This window comes from Geotrypetes seraphini, chromosome 2 (genome assembly GCF_902459505.1).
Source record: "Geotrypetes seraphini chromosome 2, aGeoSer1.1, whole genome shotgun sequence".
NCBI classification, from domain to species: domain Eukaryota; kingdom Metazoa; phylum Chordata; class Amphibia; order Gymnophiona; family Dermophiidae; genus Geotrypetes; species Geotrypetes seraphini.
In genome coordinates this window covers 255,102,637-255,119,167 of record NC_047085.1, presented here as the reverse complement: position 1 = coordinate 255,119,167, position 16,531 = coordinate 255,102,637, and the positions used below count along the sequence as shown (strand labels likewise).

Genomic DNA, 16,531 nt, shown 5'->3' with positions numbered 1-16,531 from the left:
CGTTAAGGCAAGCGCCGTAGCCGCTCGCCTTCACTGCGCGTCGAATGGCTGGGCGCCGCTGGCTCCTCCCCTTTTAAGGGGAAGTCCGGCGCTGCCTCTGACGTGGTGGGGGTGGGTGGAGCGAACTCTCACCACTTCCCCGAGCCTTCTGTTTCCTCCTGCCTTCCTTCTTCTGTGCTCGGCACTGACGCTGCTCTTCTCCTCCCGGAACAAGGAACCCCTAGGTACGCTGCTCCTCTCCTCTCTTTGGCACCACGTGTGCCGTGCTGGCTCCTCCCCTTTTAAGGGGGAGTCTGGCACTGCCTTTGATGCAGTGGGGGTGGGCGGAGTGAACTCTTGCCGCTTCCCCGAGCCTTCTGTTTCCTCCTGCCTTCCTTCTTCTGTGCTCTGCACTGACGCTGCCCTTCTCCTCCCGGAACAAGGAACCCCTAGGTACACTGCTCCTCTCCTCGGAGACTTGGACAAAGCAATAGAAATCGCTGAGTCCTTGAGGTCTGGAAGCGGGGACCTCGATCAAGGAGTCGGGGGTCTCGTAGGGGTGGAAGGTGTAGATCGAGGCTTAGTTGAAGGACGCTCTTTGGAAGAGGAGCTATGCCTGGAAGTATGCCTCAATCGTCGGTGAGAGTGGTGCCTGGAAGCAGATCTCGAGGATCAAGGAGACTTCGCCCCGGAGATCGAAGCAGACATTGCTACCAGGGAATGGATAGGGCTAGAAGCTGTGGATCGAAGCTCAGGAGGCTTGGTGGAGGAATCTCGATGCACTCCCAAAGACTCTGCTCCTTGTATGGAGTGTGAGGATTCCTGTCGAGGCACTTGCAAAGAAACTGCTCCTTGCTTCAAGTGCATAGATGCCAGACCAGACACTCGCAGAGACTCTCCTCCCTGCATCGAGTGTGTAGCCTCAGCTGGAGGCATAGGAAGAGGCTCGACCTCATGGGAGTCTGCAGAATGCCCAGGCTGGATTAGAGTAGCTAGCTTCGGTCCCATATTAATAAGGAACTGGTCTGGAAAGAAGCTGGCAAGGATGGATCCGCATTTGAAACCGGACCACCTGCTTTGGCTGGAGGTTCCAAAGTGGCTGTGGAAAGGTGCTTCAACTTGGAAGTCTTAGCCACCTTGATGACCACCGCTGGGACCTTCTGCTGAGCTATCTGACCTGAGGGTGCAGGGGAAGATACAGCAGGTGTATTCTAAGCAAGAGCCGCTGCAAATGAGGAAGGTCTGATGAGGCTCAAGGTCGGAGTCGTGGAAGCAGGAGAACCTTTGGTCGAAGGTGGGCCCGAGGTCGCTTTCGAAGTCAAGGGAGTGGTTCAAGAATCCATCCTGAAAAGCTTCTCCACTAAAATCTGACGACGTTTAAGGGCTCGAGGTTGAAGAGTAGCACAGCGCTTGCACGACTTCGGTTGATGGTCTAGCCCAAGGCACCAACGGTGTAGGTCCGTGAGAGAAATCGCATGCTGGCACTGGCTACACTTCTTGAAGCCGGTTGTTGGCTGGGACATAGGAGGAAAGATAGCCGCCGCAAAGTCGAAGCCCATGGGCTGCGGCCAAGCAGCCTGCCCCGGCAGACGAACGGAAGAAATAAAAATTTTTTTTAACGATAAAATAAAAGAACACAGCGATTCGTGAAAAAAAGAAACACAAACCGCGGTGAGAGAAGGCACGAAGTAACAAAGTTAAAAGCAGAGAGTTAAAGACGGACTTCTCGGCTCTGTGGAGAACTGAGGAGACGCGACCTGCGCTGGGCGGGAAGGCACTCGCGCATGCGTGGTGCGGTTGACTCGAAACTTCTAGTTTCTACAAGCAAGTCTGCTTGCGAGGCTTATGCATTCGGGCTCCATCGATGACATCACCCATATGTGAGAATAGGCTGCCTGCTTGTCCTGGGATAAAAGAAAACATCTGTTAAAAAACAAGAAGTTAAAAACAGTAGCACAACTAAGATATAAACATATCAAAGAGGCGTGTCTTTAAAGATTTTCTAAAATTAAAATAAGAAGTGGCCTCAAGTATAAGTTTTCCAAGCCATGCATTCAGTTTGACAGCCTGGAATGACTACATTTAAATCTAATAAATTGTAAATTTGGCATAGAACTCCACCCTTAGATGATGAGAAACTGATTAGAGTTCAACAGAATATGGCTGCCCACAGACGTACAGTATATTTAAAAAACAAAACAGGATGACTAGAATAGAAATCAATCGTATTGACCCTAGGGTAAACTTAAAAGGAGGCAGATCTCGAGTCTAGTCCACTCCACAGTGCTCTTTAACGTACAAAAAAGCATTAGGAATACTGTTCAGGCCCACTGCCAGATACTACTCCAAAAAAGCAGTACTCATTCACTTTATGGTGTAATACTTTAAAAACAGCACTCAAGAAGATCACCAACACTATGGATAAAAAAGGAGGACATTCCACCATAAAGCAAAACTAAACGCTGCTTTACAAGCGTGCCACTGCAGCAGTGTAAACTCCCTCCACCACTGCGAGGCTTGAACAGCAGCAAGCCTGTCCAGAAAAGGAAGTGGACAACTTCCTAAGTTATTTTCATACGTCTGCTGTGTCTGACGAAGAGTTCTAGCGACCAATCGGAGTAGAGAGTCCTATTTGGCAGGACTGGCACGATTGACGGCAAAAGTTACCCAATAGCCTTCCAGATCTTGGATGACAAACAGCTCACAGTCCAATTGAAGGGAGGAATGAGAGCAGAAAGTGGGGTGTTATGTTTGGTCGCCAGTGAGCGGGGTGGTTCCTGTGGCGTGTGTGTATATGTTTGTGTTTTGGTTAGTTGGGGGAGGGGGGTGGGCCAAAGAAACAAGACGGATTAAAAAAAAAGTTTATTTTTTGATTTACTCTCGTATTTATAGTGTGACACGATTTAAAAAAAAAAAGGGGAGGGGGGAGAATCATAATAGAATTACTACAACATTATCCGGAGGTAAACAAGCCACCTTCCTAGAAAAAGGAGAGCCAACATTGGAAGGAGATAAAATACCAGAGTTTTGTTAATTGACGAGAAAACCAGCCAGGATCAGACCTTGGAGAGGTTGTTTCGGTGAGTAAAATCGTCACCCTCCAATATTACGCCCCCTCCCTCCCCCCCCCGAAAAAAAAAAAATCTCCAAGACATATCCATACTTAATTTTCTTATGGAGGGATCAGAAGAAGACGAACAGGTTGGATTGCGGGAGAGCATTATGGCTCGCTGAGAGGAGTGGTCGCCCTTTGCCGTGGTAGCCGGGGTCGGAGCAGCCGATGGATTTGTGCTGTTCAGGTTGTCTAGGTTAGGGCTCGGTGGGCGGTTGGTTGGTTGCTTCGTATTCTCTTCACCCCTCCTCCGCGCGGCGCGTCTCGCGCTCCCGTTAGGCGGAGAGGGAGCGTCGCGTGGACCCCAGCGCCCCTCTGTGGAAAGAGAGCGACGAATGCGTTGGCGGATATTTTTAATCGCTTATATATATACTCTGACACAAGTTGGGCTACTTTTTGCCATGAGTTTGGCTGGAAATTTTTTTTGCCACCTGGCAACCCTAGTTAGAAGAGCCATGACTGCTGTTTTTCCTAGAGAAGCTCAGAACAAATCAAGAGAGCCTAATCGCCTAGGCTTACTGGGTCAGACTATAATATAGTTCGTTTTGCTGTATAATGGGAATGATTTATAGGCTATCTTTGGTTTTTTAGGTTGGGCAGGCTGTTATATGGTAAGAGCGGATAGCGTAGCTGGTCTTAAGAAAGGTTTGGACAAGTTCCTGGAAGAAAAGTCCATAGTCTGATATTGAGACATACACGGGGGAAGCCACTGTATCGGTAGCATGGAATATTGCTACACTATATAATATAGTTCGTTTTGCTGTATAATGGGAATGATTTATAGGCTATCTTTGGTTTTTTAGGTTGGGCAGGCTGTTATATGGTAAGAGCGGATAGCGTAGCTGGTCTTAAGAAAGATTTGGACAAGTTCCTGGAAGAAAAGTCCATAGTCTGTTATTGAGACATATACGGGGGAAGCCACTGCTTGCCCTGTATCGGTAGCATGGAATATTGCTACACCTTGGGTTTTGGCCAGGTACTAATGATCTGGATTGGCCACCGTGAGAACGGGCTACTGGGCTTGATGGACCATTGGTCTGACCCAGTAAGCCTAGGTGATTAGGCTCTCTTGATTTGCTCTGAGTTTCCCTAGGAAATGCAGCAGTAATGGCTCTTCTAACTAGGGTTGCCAGGTGGCAAAAAAATTTCCAGCCAAACTCATGGCAAAAAGTAGCCCAACTTGTGTCAGAGTAGCCCAAACAATTGCCGCTGGAAACGCCTCTAATTTATTAAACAAAAGAGTCATACAAATACAAAATGTTTATTTATACACTGCATATATCCCAAATGCACATGTCCTGCAAGAAAAATCTTACCCACTGGCTTTTTACCCCTTGTAGATATTAGTCTCCAGCTTTGGGATGAGCCCACTCTTTGGCATCTTGAAAATCCTATTGACATGCACTTTCAACAAATATTTTTAAAAGACAAAAAAAACCCCTTGTATAAAAAAATAAAAACAGATAGTTGCTCTAGTTAGATTATTGCTGATTGACTAGAACAGTGTTTTTCAACCTTTTTACACCTGTGGACCAGCAGAAATAAAATAATTATTTTGTGGACCGGCAAACTACTAGGACAAAAATTTAAAAACCCCGTTTCCACCCCATCTCCGCGAGCTCGGTCCCCACAAATCATCTGATCCCATCCACACAAGCCTCAGTTATGATTTTATATTGAATGTATTTTATTAAAGTATAAAAAGAAACTATTCTGTACAATTGTCATTTTATAAATACAAATTCTACAGAGCAAGGATCAACAAAACCCCTGTCTCCCCTCCCCTTCACATATATCCCCTCTACTATCAAGAAAACTGAATAAGCCAAATTATTACAGAATGCTACACAGAAATATCATGCTAACAGAATACTGCAGTCACACATGACAGGAATAGTTTTAGCGGAGTGCAACAGCCCCCTGGTCAGAGAGCGCCCTAAGCTAGCTGGAAGCTAAAGAAGCACTGCCTGGGCTTTGCAGTCCCCAGTTATGTCTAACACCACCTCTAGCAGGATATATATTTCAAATCTGATATATTCTAATCACAAAATAGAAATAAAATTATTTGTTTCTACCTTTTGTCATCTCTGGTTTCTGCTTTCATCTTCTTTTCACTCTCTTCCTTCCAGCATCTGCCTTCTCTGTCTCTTCAATTCAGCATCTGCCCCTTCCATCCACTGTCTGTCCTCTTCCCCTTCCATATGGTATCTGTCTTCTTTCTATGCCCCTCTCCCCTTTCCATCCAGCCTGCGCCCCCTCTCTCTTTTTTACATGATTCACTCCAGCTTCACTGCTCTCTTCATTTTTATCTCTCCTACACCAGATCTACCATCGTTGTCCCTCTCTCCTTATTTTTCTGCTGACCCCATCCCATCATCAATCTCTCTACTTTCCATAGCAAAGCAGCAGATGAATCCAGACTAGTGGGTATAGCTCACATCGACCAGCAGGTGGAGATAGAGAACTGATTAACAGTTGGCCTTAAAGCCTGGTGTTCTTTCTGTTGATTCAGTTTTGCTCTATCTCCCAGCAGGGACTGAGCTAGCCCTCTAGCTCTTGGATTCTGGATGCTGCCGGAGATAGTGATGTTCAGTGGACTTCCTCTGTTGAGACTATGTCTCTTCAGTAGGATAGGGGTGCCTGGCTGAGTGGTGCCGGCTTTAGGAGTTACACCTGGGCCCCCTCAGGTCCCTACTCCACCCTCCCCTCCGGGTGATTGAGGGGTTGTTGGTCCTGCAGGAGTCGTCTTTCTTCATTCCAGTAAAAAAAAACCAAAAAAAAAGAGAATCGGCTCCCTGTTCGTGCTGAGCTTGGCAATTTGTGCTTTTGCTTGCAGTACACTTACCAGCTGTGTCCTGGCGTCTAGGATCGCGGGAGCAGAGGGGTGAGTGTTTTCCCTGCCTCGGGGCTTGGGTGTCGCGTTCCCGACTGTAGGGGCGGTTGGGGGCGGAGTCGGGAGTCGGCGGCGTTTGCCGCGTGTGAAAAAAAAAAAAAAAAAAAGAAACAGCAGCCGCGCTGAAAACGCGGCATGGCAACGGAGGCCGGTCAGAGGTGTTCGCGCTGTGGAGCGCGCAGGACACCGTCGGGCCTTTGCTCGGCCGAGTGTGAGCTGGCCCTGGCTGAAGGGGCTTTGTTGCAGGCTTGTGAGCTGGCGATTTCCCGGGTAACAGAGGCACGGGACATGTCCCCGGCACGCAAGGGTGAGTCAGAGCGGCGAGGCTCTTCCTTAGCAGGGGGGAGTTCAGCGGCGGTGGGGGAGATGGGAGCAATGGCGGAAGTCGCGGCCCCGCTCCCCGGCCCGGAGCAGGGCGGTTCAGCAGCCCTTCAGTGGGGTTCTTTTTCGCCGGAATTTGTGATGCTGCTGCACAGGGCATTTTTGTTACAGGGTGCGCAGCCCGCCCCGCCGGTGCCAGTGGTCGAGGTGTCCCTTCCGGTGCCCTCAACGTCGGCGGTGGTGCCTGGGGAGACAGGCAAACCTGCTGAGGGCACGGTGGGGTCGCCAGCGAGGGCGCTGGGTGCAAAGAAGCGCAGGCTCGCGACCGTGGAGGCAGAGGATATTCTGACTAGATCCCCTTTTTCTCTTCCAGAATCGTTGGAGGAGGGGGAGGTCCTGGATTGGGATGCAGGGGATCCCCCGGGTCAAGAAGTGGATGACCCGTCCGCTCTACGGTTATTTCATAGGGAAGAATTGTCTTCCTTAATTTCAAAGGCTTTACAGGGGCTGAATATTTCTCAGGCTGATACTGTAGTATCAGGTAATCCCCTGATGGCGGGCACACGGAGACCACCTAAGTCTTTTCCGGTGCATGAAGCCATGCAGGAGCTGATCTCGGCGCAATGGGATACGCCGGAAGCCAGTTTAAGGGTGGCAAAAGCCATGCGGCTCTTGTATCCGGTGGACCCGGCTGAACTGGATAAGTTTAGATTGCCCAGGGTGGATGCTTTGGTGGCCGCGGTAACCAAACGGACTACCTTACCGGTGGAGGGGGGAGTGACGTTGAAGGATGCGCAGGATAGGAAGATTGAATCTTCCTTAAAAATGTCCTTTGAGGTCGCGGCACTGACCTTGCAGGCCGCCATATGTAGTTCTTATGCGGCACGAGCATGTCTGCAGTGGTCGCAAGTGGTGTCAGATAATTTATCGGAGTCTGGTGGTTCTGTCCATGCGGAGCTGGCAGATTTGGAGTCCGGCTTGGCTTATTTGGCAGACTCCTTATATGATATTGTTAGGGCGTCTGCGAAGCAGATGTCTCTTTCAGTGGTATCTCGCAGATCCCTATGGCTACGGCATTGGGCGGCCGATGCTGCTTCTAAGCTTCGGCTGGTACGGCTCCCTTTTAAAGGGGGTTTCTTGTTTGGAGAAGATTTAGATAAACTGGTGAAGGATTTTGGGGATACCAAAACTCAGCGTTTACCGGAGGATAGGGCTAGGCCCCCGGTGAGGCCCTCATCGTCGAGACCGCGCTTCAGGGATGTTCGGAGATCCAGGTCTGGTAAGCCTTTCTTCAGAGCGGCTGCTGGTTCGTCCTCTGCTTCGAAACCAAGGTTTCAGCAGAGGGGTTCCTTTCGTACGATGAGACCCTCGTCGGGGCAGTCCACGCGTACCCCAGCCACTCGCACTCCACAATGACGGGGGCGTGGCTCCCTCCGCTTTTCCCTTAGGGGGCCGGCTTTCGGAGTTCCGGGCGGAGTGGGCCACAATCACGTCAGATCAGTGGGTGTTGGACATTGTTCAAGAAGGGTACAAGTTAGAGTTCGCCTCTCCCGTCGTAGATTCTTTCTTGGTGTCCCCGTGCAATGGGGCGGCCAAGGGAGACGCGGTCCGGATGACTCTTCAGGGGCTGCTCGAGCTAGGGGCAGTGGTACCGGTGCCCCCGGAAGAAGTAGGCACCGGTATATATTCCCTTTACTTCATTGTGCCAAAGAAGGGGGGGTCCTTCAGGCCGGTGCTGGATCTCAAAAGAGTCAACAAATTTCTCAGTGTTCGCCATTTCCGGATGGAGACGGTGCGCTCGGTTATTGCGGCTGTACGACCGGGAGAGTTCCTCACGTCCCTCGACCTCAAGGAGGCATACCTCCATATTCCGATCTGGCCTCCGCATCAGCGGTATCTGCGGTTTGCGATTCTCGGCCAGCATTATCAGTTTCGGGCAATGCCCTTTGGCTTGGCAACGGCCCCCCGCACCTTTTCCAAGGTCATGGTGGTGGTAGCCGCCTTCCTCCGCAAGGAGGGGATTCGGGTACACCCTTACCTAGACGACTGGTTAATCCGCGCCTCGTCCAGCCAGGAGAGTGTGGCGGTTACTCAGCGAGTGATTTCGCTCCTACAGTCGTTGGGGTGGATTGTCAACTTTCCCAAGAGTTTTCTGTCCCCGTCGCAGTCGTTGGTGCATCTGGGGGTGCGGTTCGACACGGCTCTGGGGAAGGTGTTTCTACCCCGAGACCGGGGGGAGAAATTGCAGGCTCAAATTCGCCTACTTCTCGGGACGGCCAGACCGCGAGTTTGGGATTATGTACAAGTGCTGGGTTCCATGGTGGCGACTCTGGAGGTGGTCCCCTGGGCGCGGAGCCACATGAGGCCCTTACAACAGTCTCTGCTCTCTCGCTGGTCCCCAGCTTCTCTGAACTACAATGTGCGTCTCCCATGGAGTCGTCGAGCAGCTCGCAGCATGCAGTGGTGGCTCCACGAGTTGCATCTGTGGAAGGGCATGCCGTTGGCCACGCCAGACTGGGTAGTGGTTACCACGGATGCCAGTCTGCGGGGTTGGGGGGCCCAGTGCCTGCAGGCGTCAGTGCAGGGGATGTGGTCCTTCCAGGAGGCCCAGTGGCCCATCAATTTGTTGGAATTAAAGGCGGTCAGGCTGGCGCTGTTGGCTTTTCAGACACTAATTCAGGACAAGCCGACCAGAGTCTTTTCGGACAGTGTCACGGCGGTCGCCTATGTCAATCGGCAGGGGGGCACCCGGAGTCCGCAGTTAGCAGAAGAGGCGAGAAATTTGTTTCAATGGGCGGAGAGGCATGTGCCGCTTCTCTCGGCGGCATACATTGCAGGTCACGAAAACGTGCAAGCGGACTTTCTCAGCAGAAATCTTCTGGACCCAGGAGAGTGGGAGTTGTCTCCTCGAGCGTTCAGCCGGCTAGTCAGTCGGTGGGGCTTGCCGGAGATGGATCTCATGGCCTCGTCCCGCAATGCGAAGTTGCCTCGGTTCTTCAGCAGACGCAAGGAAGAAGGTTCGGAGGGGGTGGACGCGTTAGCTCTCCCATGGCCTCCGAATTCCCTTCTGTATGTGTTCCCGCCGTGGCCCATGATAGGGCGAGTGTTACAGCGCATCTCTCGCTTTCGCGGCAGAGTCATCCTGGTGGCTCCGGATTGGCCGCGTCGGCCGTGGTACGCAGATCTGATTCAGCTGTCGGTAGGCGAGCGGGTGACGTTCCAGGTAACGCCGGACTTACTGACGCAGGGTCCGATATGGATAGAAGATCCGGCCCGCTTTGGTCTTACGGCCTGGCTATTGAGCGGGCAAGGCTAAAAAAGAAGGGCTATTCAGAGAGGGTGATCGCCACTCTGCTTAAGGCCAAGAAGCTTTCGACGTCAGCCTCCGATGCGAGAGTCTGGAGGATTTTTGAGGCATGGTGCGGTCGCCAGGGAGTGGCGCCCTTCAAGGCTTCTCTGCCGGCTATTCTTGCTTTCCTGCAGGAGGGCGTCGAAAAAGGGTTAGCCTATAACTCTTTAAAGGTTCAGGTGGCGGCCATTGCCTGTTATAGGGGCCCGGTGGATCGATTGGCTCTCGCGTCGCAGCCAGACGTGGTCCGTTTCCTCAAGGGGGTGAACCATCTCCGCCCGCCGGTCAAGCGTATTTGTCCAACGTGGAATCTTAAGCTCGTCCTTGGGAAGTTGCAGGGGGCACCTTTTGAGCCCCTGGCAGCGGCCACGTTAAAAGATGTCACACTGAAAACAGTTTTTTTGGTGGCAATGGCTTCAGCGAGGCGAGTATCGGAGCTGCAGGCGCTTTCTTGCAGAGAACCCTTTTTGCGTTTTTCGGAGACTGGGGTGTCGGTGCGTACAGTGCCGTCCTTCCTGCCGAAGGTTATTTCTGCCTTTCATGTGAACCAGGGTTTGTTCCTTCCATCCTTTCGGAGGGAGGATTGGGGGACACGATTTTTGTCTTTACGGCTGCTAGATGTACGCCGTGTGCTTCTCCATTATTTGGAAGTGACGAATGACTTTCGTCGGTCGGACCATCTCTTTGTCGCTTTCGCGGGGAAAAACAAAGGGATGGCGGCGTCTAAGGCGTCCATTGCGCGTTGGGTCAAGGACACTATTGCTTCAGCGTATGTGCTGTCAGGGAAGAAAGTACCGGAGCACCTTCATGCTCATTCCACTCGGGCTTTGGCAACCTCTTGGGCGGAGTCCGGGGGGATGTCTTTAGAGGAGATTTGCCGAGCGGCCACTTGGTCGTCGACAAATACTTTTTCACGGCATTATCGTTTAGATGTGGCGGCCCGTTCAGAGGCGAGTTTTGGCGCGGCAGTGCTGGCAGAGGCGGCATTGGCGTCCCACCCAGTTTGAGTTTGCTTTGCTACATCCCACTAGTCTGGATTCATCTGCTGCTTTGCTATGGAAGGTAAAATTATGGTCTTACCTGTTAATTTTCTTTCCTTTAGAAGCAGCAGATGAATCCAGAGCCCCTCCCCAAAAGGCACTGGTTGTGTGTAGGGTGTTTAGTTGATTGGGTTAGTTGGGGCTATGGTTGGTAAGTGTATTATTTCATTGCTGAAAGAAAAAAAAAAAAAAAAATTTTTTTTGGTACAAAAGAGAAACATAGGATAATATCAAGAAGAGAAAGACACATTTTCTACTGGAATGGAGTTTTGTTGCGGCTCATTCTCCTTTCGGGATGCTTGGGCAGAGTGCATAACTGAATCAACAGAAAGAACACCAGGCTTTAAGGCCAACTGTTAATCAGTTCTCTATCTCCACCTGCTGGTCGATGTGAGCTATACCCACTAGTCTGGATTCATCTGCTGCTTCTAAAGGAAAGAAAATTAACAGGTAAGACCATAATTTTACCTTCTCATGCTCGTCTCTCCTCTTCCCCTCCTCTAATCTCCCTGCCAGCTGTTTCCTTCCTTTTTTCCTTCTCCCTTCCTTCCTCCTCCTGTCCAGCAGTAAATCTCTTCCCTTCCTCTCCTCCCAGCAGTATCTCTCCTTCTCCTTCCCGCCAGGTCCAGTAGCAGCTGTCCCTTTTTATCCCTTGTCTAGCAGCTTCCCAAACTCCTTTTCCTCCTCCCTTCCCAGAAGCATATCTCCTTTTCCTTCCCTCCAGGTCCAGTAGCAGCTGTCCCTTTTTTTCCCTTGTCCAGCAGCTTCCCAGATTCCTTTTCCTCCTACCCTCCCAGAAGCATCTCTCCTTCTCCTTCCCTCCAGGTCCAGTAGCAGCTATCCCTTTTTTCCCCCTTGCCCAGCAGCTTCCCAGACTCTTTTCCCTCCTCCCCTCCCAGCAGCATCTCTCCTTCTCCATCCCTCCAGTTCCAGTAGCAGCTGTCCCTTTTTTCCCCTTGCCCAGCAGCTTCCCAGACTCCTTTCCCTCCTCCCCTCCCAGCAGCATCTCTCCTCCCTCTCCAGGTCCAGTAGCAGCTGTCCCTTTTTTTTTTTACCATGCCCAGCAGCTTCCCAGCCTCTAACAGTGGCTTTCTCCCCTCCCAGCAACTCTCCTTACTTGCCAGCGCAGCGATTCAGGAAGGCAGCCTCGGGTCATTTGTTGGGTCGCACCGCCTCTGAGGAAAGCGGAAGTTGCATCATCAGAGGTGGCTGCGACTCAGCAAAAGCCCCAAGGCTGCCTTCCTGAATCGCTGCGCTGATAAGTAAGGAGTGCCGCTGGGAGGAGAGAAAGTGCACACTCGGAGGCTCCCCATGACTACAGCTCGTCGATCTCGTCGGTCCTGTGTGGACTGGCAGGAATTTTATGCGGACCGGCACCAGTCCGCGGACCGGTGGTTGAAGAACAGTGGACTAGAAAATGCCAGACAAGCCTCTACTGATGAAACACCCCCCTTCATCAAACATGAACGTTGTCGATGTGTGTCATGCACACCTAAACAGGCGCTAGGCGACTTGAGGAAAGGAAAGAAAAAGGGTTAGGGTGGGCGGAAGGGGGATAGGAAACATAAAACTTAGGCGAATTGAGTAAAAGTCAGGTGCTTATGATGATCCTAGAAGAATTAATTGTCAAAGAGTGGAGTTTTCAGTTTCTTTCGGAATAGGATATAGTTGGTTTCTGTTCCTATAGTCTCTGTGAGATCATTCCAGATTTTGACTCTGAGGAAGTTGAACATGGACTGGAAGATTCTTTTGTACTTGAGATTTTTTTGTCGAGGGGAGGTTCAGTTGGATCCTGTTGAGAATTCTGCGCAAGTTGGACTGTGCATCAGTTAAGAGTTTGATGAGTGGGACTGCTGGGTTGCCATAGATAATGTGATGCATGATACTGGCTGGTTTGAATTTTATACGAGATGTGATGGGTAGCCAGTGGAGTTGTTTGTGATAGGTTGAGATGGAGTTGTATTTTTTTCAGACCAAAGATGAGTCTTACTGCAGTGTTTTGGATAAGTTGTATTTTTTGGGTGAGGGTGGCTTTGATTCCCAGGTAGGCGGAGTTGCAGTAATCCAGTTGGGATAGAATCATCATCTGGACAAGGGTGGCAAAGTGATGCTGGTGGAAGTATGGCCTGATGAGTCTTAGCTGTTTCGTGGTGAAGAGGGCTTTCTTTCGAAGATGGGATACTTGAGGTTGTGGAGTCTAGTATACAGCCTAGAATTTTAGAGGTTTTTTTACACCAAGTATGCTACCCGATTGGAGCACAATGCTTGTTGGTGCTGTTTGTTGGACATTATGGAAATAGAAGACCTTGGTTTTGGTGGTGTTTAGTTTTAGTTTTTGAGCGGTTGCCCATGCTTGGATATTTTCTGTATTATCAGAGATTTTCTTGGGAGTGTCAGCCTGATTTCCTACCTCTGGTATGAGGAGTAAGATGTCGTATGCATATGACATTATGCTCTCATTTTCAAGTTGGTGATCCCTGCGGAACTCCACAGAAGGCCCTCCAGTTGTTGGAGTAAACACCGCACCATCTTTTCTGTTCATGAGGAAGTCGGTGAACCAGTGCAGTACCGTCTGTATCTTGTTACCGCTATCTTAGAGAGTTTTGTTAAGAGTAATTGATGATTGACTGAGTCAAAAGCTGCGGATATGTCGAATTGAAGGAGTATGGCCTGACGGTCTGTACTTAGCAGTTGTTTGATTTTGGTTAGTAAGGTCAGGATGAGGAGTTCTGTGCTGTTGTCTGAAACCGAATTGTGACTGATGAAGTCATGAATGTTGTTCTTTGTATGCTGTTAGTTGTTTGCTTATGTGGGTTTCAAGTAGTTTGGTGAGAATGGGGATGCCAGGGATGGGCCTGTAATTTGAGGGAGTGGCGAGATCTGTGTTACAAGATTTAAGAATTGGGGTTAAAACTATTTTTCCCATTTCTTCCGATAGGCATCCTTGATTTAGGAATTTGTTCAGAAGGGACTTGATTCATATGATTTCCTTGGACGCTGATGTGAGGAGGTGGGGGGGGGGCAATTGTCTAAGGGGCTGCATCGGGTGACCAGTTTGCCTAACAGTTTTTATGTGTCATAGATGGACAGGGTAGTGAATGTGGACCAGATGAGATCGGCCTTACTGGTTTCTGTGGATTGTTTAGGTGCCATTCTGGGATGTGTTTGTGCTGGTGATTTGCTGGCTACTTCTGTTTGCACAATTTTGATCTTGTTCAGGAAGTAATCTGCTAGCTCTTGTGCTGTGGGTGTGTTGAGGTGATCTGTAGTGTTTTGTTTGGAGGGGGTGATAAGCTGTTTTACCAGGAGGAATAGTTTTTTGTGGTTGGTGGTTCCGGTTCCTATTATGTTGGCGTAGTAGCATTTCCTGGCTTCTGATATATTGAACTTATATTTGTTGATTGCTGCTCTCCATAACGCTCTGTGGTTTGGCGCTTTGTTCTTTTGCTATCTGTTTTCTAGTTGTCTGCATAGTTGTTTTTCTGCTCTTAGTGATTCAGTGTACCAGGGGGAGGTCTGGCTTTGTTTTCTCTCAGTTGAGGGTGGTGGACCAGCTCTTCATTGACACTTGAAGCATGAGGTTCTTGCTCGCCGTTTGTGTGTAAGTATGCATGCCTGAGCTTACCACCACTTTACTCCTCCCCCCCCCCCCGCTCCTCTAGCCACCACCTCTTTGGCTAGTGGGTGTCACGCACCCCTCCCATCCCCGGAGTGACCGCATCTGAAGGAAATATGGGGAGACCTGGGGGTGCCACGCAGCGAACAATAGAGTGAGTGAATTCTGAGAAAAAATTGGGAAGGTACCTGGAAATACTGACCTTGGGGGTGCAGTGGGCAGTTCAAGTTCGTAGCTGGTGTGCCGTGTTGGTTATTTTTTTCTCTGTACGAGAGCACAGAGAGGGGACGTGCACTACAGGTTTCTCCTCCCTTCAGGCCAGCCCTGCGTGTGTTGTTCCCCCTCCTCTACCAGAGTGGGGTCCCCGCTGCCTGTAAGGGAACATCGGCCCCTCCTCAGCTGCTATTTAAGTCTGCTCATTTGCGGTGAAGGTGGGTCTCGACTTGGGGCTCGGATGGGCGACAGTGAATTTTGTGCTGCGGCGCCGGAATTTGATTGGCTCAGCTAGGTGCCCAATGGACCAATCACAAACGACCTCAGAGTTCTAAGGTCATTTGTGATTGGCCTGTTGTGCTGCAGCTGAACCAATGAAAAAAAAACCCCTCAGCTATAGGAGATCCGAAACATAGCCCATTTGCCTCAAAGTAGCCCAAAAACCCACCACACACCAAAGCCTTTTATTTCCTGCCGAGGGCTTTAAAGAGTAGCCAAATTGGGCGGGAAAACCGCCAAACTGGCAACACTGCTTCTAACCGCAGATAAGAAAAGACAACCCTTCCATCTTGGCTGCCACCATGTGGTGGGAGCAGGAGGTTATTGTGCTTGAATATCTCGGGTCGGTGCTACTTTTTAAAACATACTGTGACCTTCAGAAATAATTTAAGATACCTGTGCTAAAAAGTCGACATAAGAAATTCGGGATGGGGAGACAGAAAGTTTTGGTTTCCATCTTTTTTTCCTCTCTTTTAATAAATGAATGTTAATAATGTGCATTTTTCAAATACTGCACACATTTCACGCTTTTTAAAATTATTTATTGAATTTTTAAATTATTACAGTGCAAAAGATTCATAAACAAACATATCAAGAAATGTATAGATGCTTATATGGAAAAGATACTGTACCAAGAAAATGAATAAAAATGTTCCTGAATTATGAAAGAAAACACTCTCTTGACTTCCATTTTCTGAGTTTTAAAGAGTAATTTGGAGAGTTATGAGAAAGGTTTGTCTTTAAATTTTTTGTACAGTGATATCCAGTTCCACCACATGTGCAAAGATAAATGGGAATTATCTTTCTAGTTATTAATGATAAGTTTTAAAGCTATGGAAATAAGTCAAAAAAGCTTTGTCTTCATCTGAAAGTTGTGTGGTAAGAGCCAGTGACTTGTAGAGTATATGACCAGGGGAGAGAGAATCTGGAAATTTAAGAATAGCTTGCATTTTAGACTATATGTCGGTTCAAAAATTTTGAAGATTGCCGCAGTAATAAATTTGATGCATAAGAGTGCCAGCTTCCTTGACATGACCAGCACAAGTCAGTAGGTGCGGCAGAAGAGATTGGGCATCTCTCTTGTCGGCGATCATTTTGAGGGGGGGTTCATAGCAGGTTCCGGCAGGAGAGATTGGGCATCTCTCCTGCCGCGATTGTTGCCGGGGGAGTGGGGGGGAAGGTTCCACGATTCTCTAACCGGCGCTTATGACATACATCGGTTAGAAAATTGTGCTTTTAGGTAAAGGACTGGTCCCTCCCACACCTAAAAGGTCTTGTTTTGGGCATTTGGGACTTGGACGATTTTTTTTTCGTGAATAGGGCTTAAAGGTAGATGTAGTGGCGGTCTGGGCAATTAAGCGCCTGAATGTACAGGTAGGCCATTCTCAAAACCCTACACACACATTTTGAACGTTTTTTTTGAGAATGGACATTTCCCTGCTGCTTACTTGGGTGCTTAAAGCCTTAGGACAAAAAGGGACAGACATTTTTTTTTTTTTTTTAAATTATGCCCCTCCACATGTTTTAAGAACACAAGAGTCGAGTAAACTCACATTTATGTTATGTTATTAGGTAAATTTTGAATTAGCAGCACATGTGAAAGTTGATACAACTGAAAAAATTGAGTCTGGTAGGAAGAATTCCTTTTTCAGCTGGTCAAAGGTTTTTAAAATACCATTTGATAATAATTGACTTAAGTACCATATGTCATACTTTTTCCATACAGACC

General features: G+C 49.2%; 1 protein-coding gene across 1 annotated transcript in view; it reads left to right on the top strand.

Annotated features, from left to right (window-relative positions):
• Window positions 1-2,846: 2,846 nt before the first annotated feature.
• The window catches only part of TNRC6B (trinucleotide repeat containing adaptor 6B), a 712,161-nt gene continuing 698,476 nt past the window's right edge, over window positions 2,847-16,531 (top strand). The window contains exon 1 of the mRNA XM_033929420.1: window positions 2,847-3,059. The gene's annotated coding sequence lies outside the window, so the exon portion shown is untranslated. The remainder of the gene's footprint in view (window positions 3,060-16,531) is intronic.